Source organism: Nicotiana attenuata, unplaced genomic scaffold (genome assembly GCF_001879085.1).
Source record: "Nicotiana attenuata strain UT unplaced genomic scaffold, NIATTr2, whole genome shotgun sequence".
NCBI classification, from domain to species: domain Eukaryota; kingdom Viridiplantae; phylum Streptophyta; class Magnoliopsida; order Solanales; family Solanaceae; genus Nicotiana; species Nicotiana attenuata.
Window position 1 is genome coordinate 248,031 of NW_017670553.1, and position 11,754 is coordinate 259,784.

The following is an 11,754-nucleotide window of genomic DNA, read 5'->3' on the forward strand; positions in this document are numbered from 1 at the left end:
TAACTTTTCAATTGGCGAATAAATCAGCTCATTTGGTGTCATTATCCTGCTCAAGTAGTAAAGGGAGTTTTCTTTCCCTTCACTATTTTCTTGGGCCAGTAGTGCTCCAACAGACCTTTCTTGTGCTGAATTATATAGTATCAGCGGCTTTCCAAGTATAGGTGCTGCCAAAACTGGAGGCTTCATCAAGTAGGATTTAATGCTCTCAAAGGCATTGCTACACGCTTGGTCCCATTTGAAAGGGACACCTTTCTTCATAAGGCGGTTGAATGGTTGGCACCTCCCAGCTAGGTTTGAGATGAATCTCCTAAGGTACGCTAACTTTCCCTGCAGACTTTTCAATTCGTGAATGTCCCGAGGCTCAGGCATTTTCAAGATTTCATCTACTTTGGCTTGATCAATTTCAATCCCTCGATGTCGAACAATGAAACCAAGGAACTTTCCGGAAGTAACCGCAAAGGCGCATTTCAATGGGTTCATCATAAGTTGGTACCTCCGGAGCAACTCAAATACCATTCTCAAGTCTTTCAAGTGGTCGCCCTTCTCTCTTGATTTTACGACCAAGTCGTCAACATAGCATTCCACATTCTTGTGGAGAAGATCGTCAAAAATATTCTGCATAGCCCTTTGGTGAGTAGCACCAGCGTTTTTCAAGCCAAAAGGCATTACCTTGTAGCAATAAATACCCTTGGGGGTACGGAATGCAGTAAGCTCTTCATCTTTTGGTGCCATGCAAATTTGGTTATAGCCTGATGAACCGTCCATAAATGACATTGCCTCGTACCAAGTAGTAGCATCGATCATCAATTCTGGAATGGGAAGCGGGAACTCATCTTTCGGACATGCATTGTTAAGATCCCTAAAGTCAACGCACACTCGAATCTGACCATTTTTCTTCCTTACAGGGACGATACTTGAAACCCATGTTGGGTATTTAACTTTACGAATAAAGCCAGCTTCGATGAGTTTGTTAGCTTCGGTTTCAATCAAGGGAACCAAGTCCGGCCTAAAACGCCTTTGAGCTTGTTTAACGGGGCGAGCACCATTACACTACAAGATTATGCATATACAGCTACGAAATACATTGTAGCTAAATATGAAAATTTCCGTGGCTAAACACTTTAGCCACAAAAAAAGTTTCCGTAGCATTCGTAGCAAAATGTAGCGTAGCTAAAAGTTAGCTTCGGACTTTACATGGTCCGTAGCTAAGGACTAGTACTTATTGCTACAATATTTTTGGTGTTGTAGCTACAATGATAAGAGTCTTTTGCCACGAAAAAATATACTCATAGCAAATTATTTCATTCTTTTGCCACGGCGAACAACATTTGTAGCTATCTTTATATTGTAGCCACGAGGTATTATCTTGTAGCAAAGGATATAACTTGTTTGCCACGTAAATTCAGATTTTGTGGCTACTTTTATGGTTTAATTTCGTGGCAATAATGGGTTTGTTTAGCTACAAATTTAAAAATCCATAGCTATGGGCTGAAGTTTTTGCATTAAACAACTTTTTTGTAGCTAAGATTTCACCTTTTTTACCATGAGATATATAGAATTGTAGCAAAAGATTTCATTTGCTACAAAAAGCGAAAATTTATAGCTATATTCTTTTTGGTTACAATTTTATAATATGTTTAGCTACAAATTCAAAAATTTCATAGCTACAAATTAAAGAATTTGCCACAAACATTGATAGCCACACAAATTTATGTAATGTAGCTAAGATTCAATGCTTTTTATATGTAGAGAACTATAGCAAAATATCTTCAATTGCTTTAATAAATGCAATATCAAATATGTAGAGAATTTTAGTTTGTTTTAAGAAATGCAATATATTAGCAAGACATAACTAAAGCCCCAAAAATATCATTCAAAATAAATTAAAATAGTAAAAGGTTGCTCTACTCAAACATATCATATACTTTTACAAAAGAGAACAAATAGTCACTCATGTCCCAATTGATCTGGATGCTTTCTCTGCTCCTCCATAAGCTGCAATAGCAATTCAAAAAATAATAATAACAAGAAAATGGTGGAATGAAGCATGTCCACATAAAACAACTAAAGTTTACTTGTCATATGAAGTTTTCCATAAAGAAATCACATATTTTTTAGAATTTAATTATATATAACAACAACAACTCAGTATAATTTTACAAGTGGAGTATGGGGAGGGTAATGTGTACGCATACCTTACCCCTACCATTGGGGTAGAGAGTTACTTAGTTGGATGAACAACAAACATCCTTCGAAATTTTTGTTCTCATTATATATCCAACTTTGCTAGCTTACAATCCAATCCTTTCTTGATTCTTCAACTTAAGAACCTCAAAGACCATCTAAAAAGTCAAGGAAATAATCATCTGATAATTTGAATGTACTACATATCAAAAATTATACTGTCAGCATGAATTTTGGGACACACTGAAATTTTAGAACTTGTAGACATCTCTCACAGAACTTTACATCTATACTTACTCAATATCATACGTAGAAGAGAGAATGGCATCAATGCAGTAGCACTAATATGCCTCCTGCTGTTGTTGTTTGGCAATGGAACTCGCTCGGAGCTCCAGCCTTTCTGAAATCCTCCAAAATGGTTATCTCCATATTCTGGTGTTGACGGACTAGTATATGTACCTGAATTCCTCAATGAAGTATTGTGTTTCCTCATGTTTCTTAGTTATGGTAAAGTGTAGGCCACATTATAGCTCCCCCATTTATCTGAATCTTGGACTTGTCTTCCTGTCCAGGTGGATCAGATATTTCAAATAGTATGAGATAATAAACCTTCAAACCTAAAACTACTTTGAGAAAGTCTTACAACGTCCTAGAGTCTGACCTGTTCAGTTCCATAAAATATTCAGATAATAAACCACAAAACCTAACTAGTTTGAAAAAATTTAAAGCGTTTGTGTCCAACATTAAGACATAGACATATTAATTCAAAGTTACACCTATATACCCAACATTATACCATATTCCCTACTTTTATCTTCGTGGAAAGTAAAGCAGTTCTGTGGAAATAAAGATACTAAGCTAAGCTCGTGGTCTCTTGAGTTGTGGTCATTTTTTTTGGAGTCCAGAGAACTTAGTCCACAGTCAGTACTCTAAAGCCAGGAACACCGAAAGGGTGGTGAAGGCCAATTACTGCAAATACAACAAACAACTACACCTCAATTCCTAGCAAGTAACCAAGTTGGCATAGGCTATATTAGAGGTGGCAAAATGGTTAAAAGAAAACAGTTATCCACACATATTTTCCATTAAAAAATTGGTTGGATAATGAACTTTTTTGCAACGGGTCGAATATGGATAAGAACCGAATTATCCACTTAGAAAATGGATGACCAGATGGATAACCAATGGATAACTAATGGATTAACTTTCACATTTGTAAAGACTCAAATTGGGAATTCCTCAAGTTTGGAAGACTAGAAATTCTCCCAAAAGTGATCATATTCAAGAAGTCATGGATAATATGGATATCCATATTATATGCCGGATAACCCATTTTTTATCCGTATTAAATATGGGTCGGGTCGGATAATATACCCGTTTTCTAAATTGCCTGTTTACGACCCCGCTCATATCCGACCTGCCCATTTGCCGCCCCTAGGCTATATGAATTACTCCGATATTATACCAAGTACAAATAAAAAGTAGTGCTAGAAGCTCTCCATAAACAGGTTTACAAATTTCTAGACTAAAAGATTCCTAGAAAACACAGGACCTAAAGTAAACGAATTAACATGACTTAATACAAACTAATGGTATCCTGATAATTGTAAGCAAGCTCACACAGCCGGAGTTAAAGGCAGATTACTGCGACTATCGGAGTTAATTCTATTCGAGTAAAGCAAGCTCACATAGCCGGAGTTAATTCTATTCGATCTATAGAACCAATCATTCCATGTCTATTTACCCAGGCTACTATTTTTCCAGTAAGAAAAGACTTTGACCTTCGTTCAATTTCTCCACATTCATAGTTTGAAATATAGAAGGCACATATTGTGGTAAAAAAAATAAAAGCTATAACGGGAAGATGGAAAACAGATAGTTTGCATCATGCCCCCTGCCTTGCTGTTAAACCAACTGTTGGATGGACTCAGACCAAGTAGAGCAGTTTCTGATTTCAAGAGATTTGATTGTTTTGCAATTAAAACTTTCTCATATTTTCATGGCTTATAAACCTGCAGCATTATATAGACTAAGAAAGAGCTAAAAACGACAATTTAGAGCTCAGACCATTAAAACAATACACTCAAGTAGTGCTCTAAGACACTCGATTATGACTTTCTAAAGGAAAATAGACGGCACACCTTTGACAAGCGAAGAAAAAGATCCACATTTAGATCTGGTTTGGTAACGCATTGTATAGATCTGGTCTTCAGGGATTTTATTTTACAGAAAACTAAAAAATAATGGAAACCCACAGTAACTCCTAGAACAATACACCATCAAACAATCCACGTGTATGCGATGAAACAAAATACATAACACCTACCCAGAAGATGAAAATTTTGAAGAGTTCCTTACCTTTGACCAGTCAGGTTTTTGGGCGGCGAGGAACTTAGATCGCAACGGTATAAATTTCATGCACCTTGTTGGTATGAACTGTACATTGAGTACTAAAACTGCCGCATTTGATGATTGTGACTTCCCGACCCGTCGTCTTATGAGCTACCGCTCCGTTTCCCCCATTTTATGCTTCTTCATGTTTCGTTATCGGTATTTGGTGTGTTAGAGTTGATTTGGATTGGTTTTGATAAGAAATGAGACACACTTTAAGGAAGGCTTGGTTTGGAAAAGTCAACCGGAGGTTGACTTATGAGTTATAGGGCTCGGATGTGATTTTCGGTGATTCGGTTAGCTTCGGGGGATGATTTGTGACTTAGGAGTGTGGTCGGAATTGATTTTGGAGGTCCGGTGTAGAATTAGGCTTGAATCGGCGAAGTTAGTGTTTTGGTGAATTCCGGTTGATAGGTGAGATTTTGATCCGAGGGTCGGAATGGAATTCCGAGAGTTGCAGTAGCTTTGTTAGGTGATTTGGGATGTGTGTGCAAAATTTCAGATGATTCGGAGGTGATTTGGTTTGGTTTTGATCGAATGCGAGTTTCGGAAGAATTTGAAGAACTTAGGCTTGGATTTGATGTAATTTGATGGTTTTAGTGTTAATCGTGGTGTTTCTATGATTGGAACAAGTTTGAATAACGTTTTAGGACGTATTGGAATTTTTGGTTGAGGTCCCGGGGGCCTCGGGGTGAGTTCGGATGGTTAAAAGGGGAGTTTTGGAATTTTTCATGTGCTAAGGCTGCTGCTTCTGGTATGTTTTCGCTTCTGCGGAATTTGGACCGCAGAAGCAGTATCGCTTATGCGATTGGGGAACCGCAGAAGCGGTTGGAGCTTGAGTTGGGTTTTCCGCAGAAGCGGATGTTTGGGCCGCAGAAGCGGTCCCGCTGGTGCGATTTCTGGGCCGCAGAAGCGGTCAAAGCCTTTAAGTGGAAAACCGCAGAATCGGTATAAAAGTCGCAGAAGCGGTCCCGCATAAGCGGAAACGGGACCGCATAAGCGAAAAAGAGCTGGGCAGAGAAGATTTTTAAAATAACATTTCATCCGCGAGCTAAGGGTATTTTCCTCCATTGTTGAACATCTTGAGAGCTTTTTGGGAGCAATTGAAGAGGGTTTCGACTGAGATTGACTGGAGGTAAGTTTTATGAGTTAAAAACATGATTATATGTGAAATTAACCTAGAAATTCATGGAAATTAAGCCTAAAATTGATGAACTAGGGCTTGGGATTTTGAGATGTTAAATTGGGATTTGATGGGTCATTTGAGCTCGAATTTGAGAGTTCTTGGTATGTATGAACTCGTGAGAAGATAAGGAATCCATTGATGTTAATTTTTTGACTTTTCGAGAAGTGGGCCCGGGGCTCGGGTTTTGCTAATTTCGAGATTTTTAATATTTTTCGATTGTTTTCGATTGGGTATTGTTCCCTTAGCATATTGTGATGTATTCGCTCTGATTTTGGTTAGGTTCGACGCGCGTGGAGGCCGATTTGATGGGGCAAGGGCGTCGCGAGCTAGAGATTTCACCGGTTCGAGGTGAGTAATGATTGTAAATGATATCCTGAGGGTTTGAAACCCCGGATTTGCACGCCGTAGTGCTATATTGAGGTGACTTGCACGCCGGATAACGAGCGTGGGGTAGAGCACCGTTGGGGATTGTGACTTGGTCCGTCCCGATTGTTGATTTTACCGCGTATTTGACTGAAACTTATTTGATATTATTATGACTTGGGCTGATTGCCATACTTGGGGCTTATTGCCGACTGTTTAAAATCCTTGTGAGCTATCATCACTGTTTTCCTCACTATTTAAAATATTATTTGAACTCAGTCCATTTGAATTATATTGTTTCATGAACTCAGCTATATTTTTACTCAACCTTGAGTTTTAACTGATGTTTGAACTATTGTTTGAGCTGAGCATTATTGTCTCTACTGATGCCTGAGGGGCTTATGATTATTTTTGGACTGATTGAGGCCGAGGGTCATATGTGAGGATATGTCGAGTGATGTGAGGAGGCTTTCAGGCCTCGAGTGATATGTGAGGAGGCTTTCAGGAGTCGAGTGTATTGTGAGAAGGCTTTCAGGCCTCATGTTGATATGTACAGGCTTTCAGGGCTTTCCGGAGTCTGCACCCCCACAGTGAGCGCGGGTACCCATCTAGAGCGGATAAATGTTAGACAGTGGTAACAATGGCACTGTTGTACGCGTTTTGGTCAGGTAACAATGACTGACTAGTCAGGTAACAATGACTGACCAGTGGTAACAATGGCACTGTAATACGCATTTTGGTCAGGTAACAATGGCTGACCGGTCAGGTAACAATGACTGACCAGGAATATAAATCATGCCCGAGGGGCCGGTACTGTTTTGAGATATTGCCCGAGGGGCAAACTTTTATGTGCTCATCTTGCATACGTATTTGCCTCTTTACCTGTTATACCGTGGTATTTGTGCCCGATGGGCGAATTTTCTGTGCGTATCAGCACTAACTGTTTTAAAATCGTTTTCATAATCACTGAAAAGATCATTTTTAAAAGAGATTTGAACTGAGCCAAGGTATTTCTAAAGATTTCACAGATTTCACTGTTTTTCTCAGAAAATTGCACCCGGCTTCTGTATGGCATGTTGGTTGCTTTACGTGATTTCTTGCTGCTTAGTTATTATTTACTTTTATTACTCACTGAGTTGGAGTACTCACTTTACTCCCCGCACCTCGCGTGCAGATGCAGGTATTGTTCACCCGGTAGTGGGTTTTGAGCTGGTTGAAGGTATTGCTATCGTAGCTGAGCAGAGTGACCGCCAGCGTTCGCGGCACCGGATTACTTCCTTTGGTTCTAAATTTTATTCCGTATATTGTTGGCCCTGTAGTTGTATTTAGACTTTTCTATATGCTCGTGACTTGTGACACCCCGGTCGGGCTGTGTTGGGTTGTAAACTTCGTTAATTAATGTCCTTAAGTCGTATTTTGCTATTCATTTATGTTTAACTACTTTGAAAGGGACTATTTGGGTTAGTTGGCTGGCCTTGTCTTCACGAGAGGCGCCATCACAACTAGTGCGGGGTTTTGGGTCGTGACAATGATGCAGCGGAAGCAGATAAAGAGAGAGTGCCTTTACTCCGATTTTGGGCTTTCTTTTGATATGTAGTGGAATGGTTATTTTTCTCCTCTAATCTCTCTAAATTAAGACTTTGATTTTTGCCAAAAAACATAGAGGGAAAAGTTTGGAGGGAAAACTTATTCTAAACTCATGATTACCTCCTAAAAATTAGTAGTAAAAAGAAACTATGTAATTAAAAATTATCTTAATATTAGTTATATTGTTAATTCAATTTAATACATCTAATTATATAATTATGCAATTAAAAATATAACTTGTCAACATAATAAGATATAAATATGTAGTAATTAAAGTAAAAATTTGAAATCACAAGTAATATTTGGCTTTTTGGGGAAATCATTAGAAAATCTATTTTCATGCATTAGAATTGGTTTATTTAGCATTTATTGATATCGATAAGTAAATTGTGACTAGATACAAGTGAATTGGAAGTGGAATCGAGGGGTAAAGCTATAGTTGAGGCTTAATTATGTTCGCGGCATTGAGGTAAGTGTTTGGCTTAACCTTAGCTTGAGGGAATAGGAGTTATGGTCAATTTGCTATGTGTTTGTATCGAGTACGACGTATAGGTGTGGTGACGAGTATCTATGCGTTGGTGTTAAGCATTCCCGTGAGTCTTGTACTATGATTGTTGTGACTCTATTATGTATCGATCATGCTCAAATTGATGATTATTAATGTTGAACAAAGCTTATGAAAGTTTCTTGGTTATTGACTATTGTTGAGTATTGACTCAAACTGAAGTTCCATTTTTGTAAGAGATTGTTGAAACGAGATTGGTTATAGCTGAATCCCTTGCCGGGACATTTGTTGATATTGTTGATTCCCTTGCCGGGATATTATTGTTGATATTGTTGATTCCCTTGTGGGGACATATTGTTTTCTGTTGTTTGGGTGAGGAAGAGTGTAAAGCACGAAGGGTGATGTCGTGCATGTTATTGTGAGAGAGTGTAAAGCACGAAGGGAGATGCCGTGCCTATATTGTGAGGAATAATACACAAAGGGTGATACCGTGCCATGATTATGTGAGGTAATGCACGAAGGGTGATGCCGTGCCGATTTTATTTATTTATTTATGGTGAGGACGAGAGTAAAAGAACGAAGGGTGATGCCGTGCATGTGTTACCGTTTCATTTTTCTTGTTGCTTTATATATGATGTTCATTGTGTTTCCTTAATGATGTTTCCGTATTGACTTACTGTTAGAACCTGATATTTCCCCGCAGCATGTCCCCTTCCCTCTTTATTCTATTAATTTCTGTTGTTATGTTTCTGCTTGTATATGATTGAACTGCACAGGTATATATGGTTGCCGTGTCCTAGCTTCGTCACTACTTCACCGAGGTTAGGCTCGACGCTTACTCAGTACATGGGGTCGGTTGTACTGATACTACACTCTGCACTCTTTTGTGCAGATTTCGGTACCGAACCCAGTGAGTAGCAGAGGTAGCTGCCTTCAATTCAGGGAGACTCAGGTAGATCTGCTGGCGTCCGCAGAGCCTAAAGTCCCCCTTTTCTGTTTAGTTTTTATGTTGTCTCTTTTCATTCCGAGAACTAGGGGTGTTCATGGTTCGGTTTGGATCGGTTTTTCCCTAAAAAGAACCAAACCAAGTAAGTCGGTTTTTCAAATATTAGAACCAAACCAAACCAATTAAGTCGGTTTTTTCTCCATTCGGTTTATGTCGGGTTTTGTCGGGTTTTTGGTTTTTTCGGTTATTTGTCGGTTTTTTCTTAAATATAAGACATACACTACCAAACACATATTCTGGCGATCACAATTTCAACGTAACACTATCAAATCAATTGTCCTTTGAGAAATCTATTATTTACCAAGATATATTGATGATAATTGAATTAAATAGTGATGAATAATTTAAGGACTCAATTAAAAATATATTATTTTTAACACGAAATGGATTCTTACACTTAACAAAAGAAAACTACCAATCAAATTAGAATGTAAAGGTAAAGAACTATACTAAAAGTGCAAACTATTAACATTTACCATAAAATTTTTGAAACTTTGTATAAAAATATACATATATATAGGTGTAATAATAAATTTAAAATAGCTACTCCTATAGTCGGTTTGGTTCGGTTTTTTTTCGGTTTTTTGTTGATTAAAACCATAACCAAACCAAATTTGATCGGTTTTTAAAATTCAAAACCAAAACCAAACCAAACCAAAAAGTTTCGGTTTTTTTGGTCGGTTTGGTTTGATTTTCGGTTTGGTTCGATTTTTCGAGTTTTTATGAATACCCCTACCGAGAACAATGTACTTTTCTTTCCATACTTGTATTTGTAGTAAAAATCTTAGTTGTTCGTGAATTTGTGACACCAGATTCGTGGGTAGACATGTATCAGAGTATTTGGATTTAATTTAACTCTTCCGCATTTATCATCTATTTTACTTTAGTTTATGTTTATAACTGTTGGGGTTGATTGTTATTGTGTAGAACCATAATGATTGGCTTGCTTAGCTTTCACAAGTAGGCGCCATCACGACTCCCTAGGGTGGAAAATCCAGTTCGTGACAACTTAAATATAAGAAATTACTCTAAGTACTTACTTAAAAATAGTAAAGGTCCACACATACATAAATATCTCTACAATGTTATAAGTTTTGAATTTTAATAACTAACATCTAATAAAAATAAGAAGGTGCAATAAAAATATAAGTTTGATAAAACTAAGAAGTCAATTGTTAAGTCTTGAGGCTACAAATAGGCATAAAAAAGATCTATTATTGAAGATTAGTTTGCATTTTATTTTTGTTATTTGAAAATTAATTAATATTTCAATTTATGTACACTTAATATTTTTTTCTATCATTTTGTAAAAATCTAACTTTCATAATTATAATTATTTTTCATAAACTAATGACTAGCTACAAAATTCCATCTTAGGAATAAATCCGTCGCTAATTTAACTCATACTGCCACAACTCTCTATAACTTGAGGCAGTAAATATTTATTTAGCTACAATATTTTGTTTTAAATAATATGTTATAGCTAAAAGGTTTGCTATAATAACTTTATTTCGTGGCAAAAAACTAATGATTAGCTACAAAATTCTACCATAGCAATAAATTTGTGGCTACATCATTTAACTACTGCCACAATGTTTTTTAACTTGAAGCAGAAATATTCATTTAGCTACAACATATTGTTTCAAATAATTTATTGTAGCTAAAAGGTTACTATTGCTACAGTAACTTTTGACGCGTGGCAAAAACTTACGATTAGCTATGAAATTCTATTGTAGCAATGAATTTGTAGCTATTTAGATAGTTATTGCCACGATTATTAGTTATTATAGCAAATATGAGAAATTAGCTTTGCCAATTTAATGTTCGTAGCTAAGAAATTTTACAATTTTGGAAATAGCGATAGAATTTTAATTTTTGTGGCTATTGCTAGGCATTAGCCACGATTCTTAAATTCATAGCTAAGGTTTCGTAGCTACAAATACATAATATAGTAGTGATTTTTGACTGCAAGGTGATGGACTGCTACTTTTGAGTCCAAGCCAGGCTTCTCTTTGTAACTCCAAGCGAAGACATCCCTGAACTCCTTGAGTAACTCAATATAAGTGCTCTCTTCATTAGCTTCTAGTAAAGCACTTAGGTAGGTGGGTCTTGGTTCCTCATCGGTGCCAAGGTTAACTTCTTTTGAGGCATCAAATGTCGTCTTCACTCCTTCTTCAAGTTCGAGTGGAGCATCTTTTGCATCTTCATCTTCTTGAGGGTCCCCATCGTTGAAGGATATGTGATAACATGGTGAAACATCCTCCAATTCTGCATTATCCTCCATTGAAGATGGAACACCATTCTCGCCTTGTACAATAACATGGTACGAAGAACCCACACTTTCTTCATCTTCGTCACGATCCTTAGTGTAGACCACAGTATATGGCTTTACCTTCAGTACTTCTTTACATGAAACCACTAGTTTTGTTTGTCGCCTCATTCTAGAAAGAACCAAACTTTGGAAATCCTTAGAGATCTTCTGGATTTTGGGCGAAGCGGGTGTTCTTATGCTTTGAAAATTTCTCTAGAACT

At 37.3% G+C, this 11,754-nt stretch overlaps 1 long non-coding RNA gene across 1 annotated transcript; it reads right to left on the reverse strand.

Annotated features, from left to right (window-relative positions):
• Positions 1–1,821: 1,821 nt before the first annotated feature.
• LOC109240887 lies at positions 1,822–4,722 on the reverse strand. Its single transcript, XR_002070160.1, has 4 exons — positions 4,543–4,722; positions 2,482–2,748; positions 2,196–2,342; positions 1,822–1,995 (listed from the first exon to the last, which is right to left on the reverse strand). It is a non-coding gene; the product is annotated as an uncharacterized LOC109240887 (long non-coding RNA).
• Between the last annotated feature and the right edge of the window lie 7,032 nt (positions 4,723–11,754).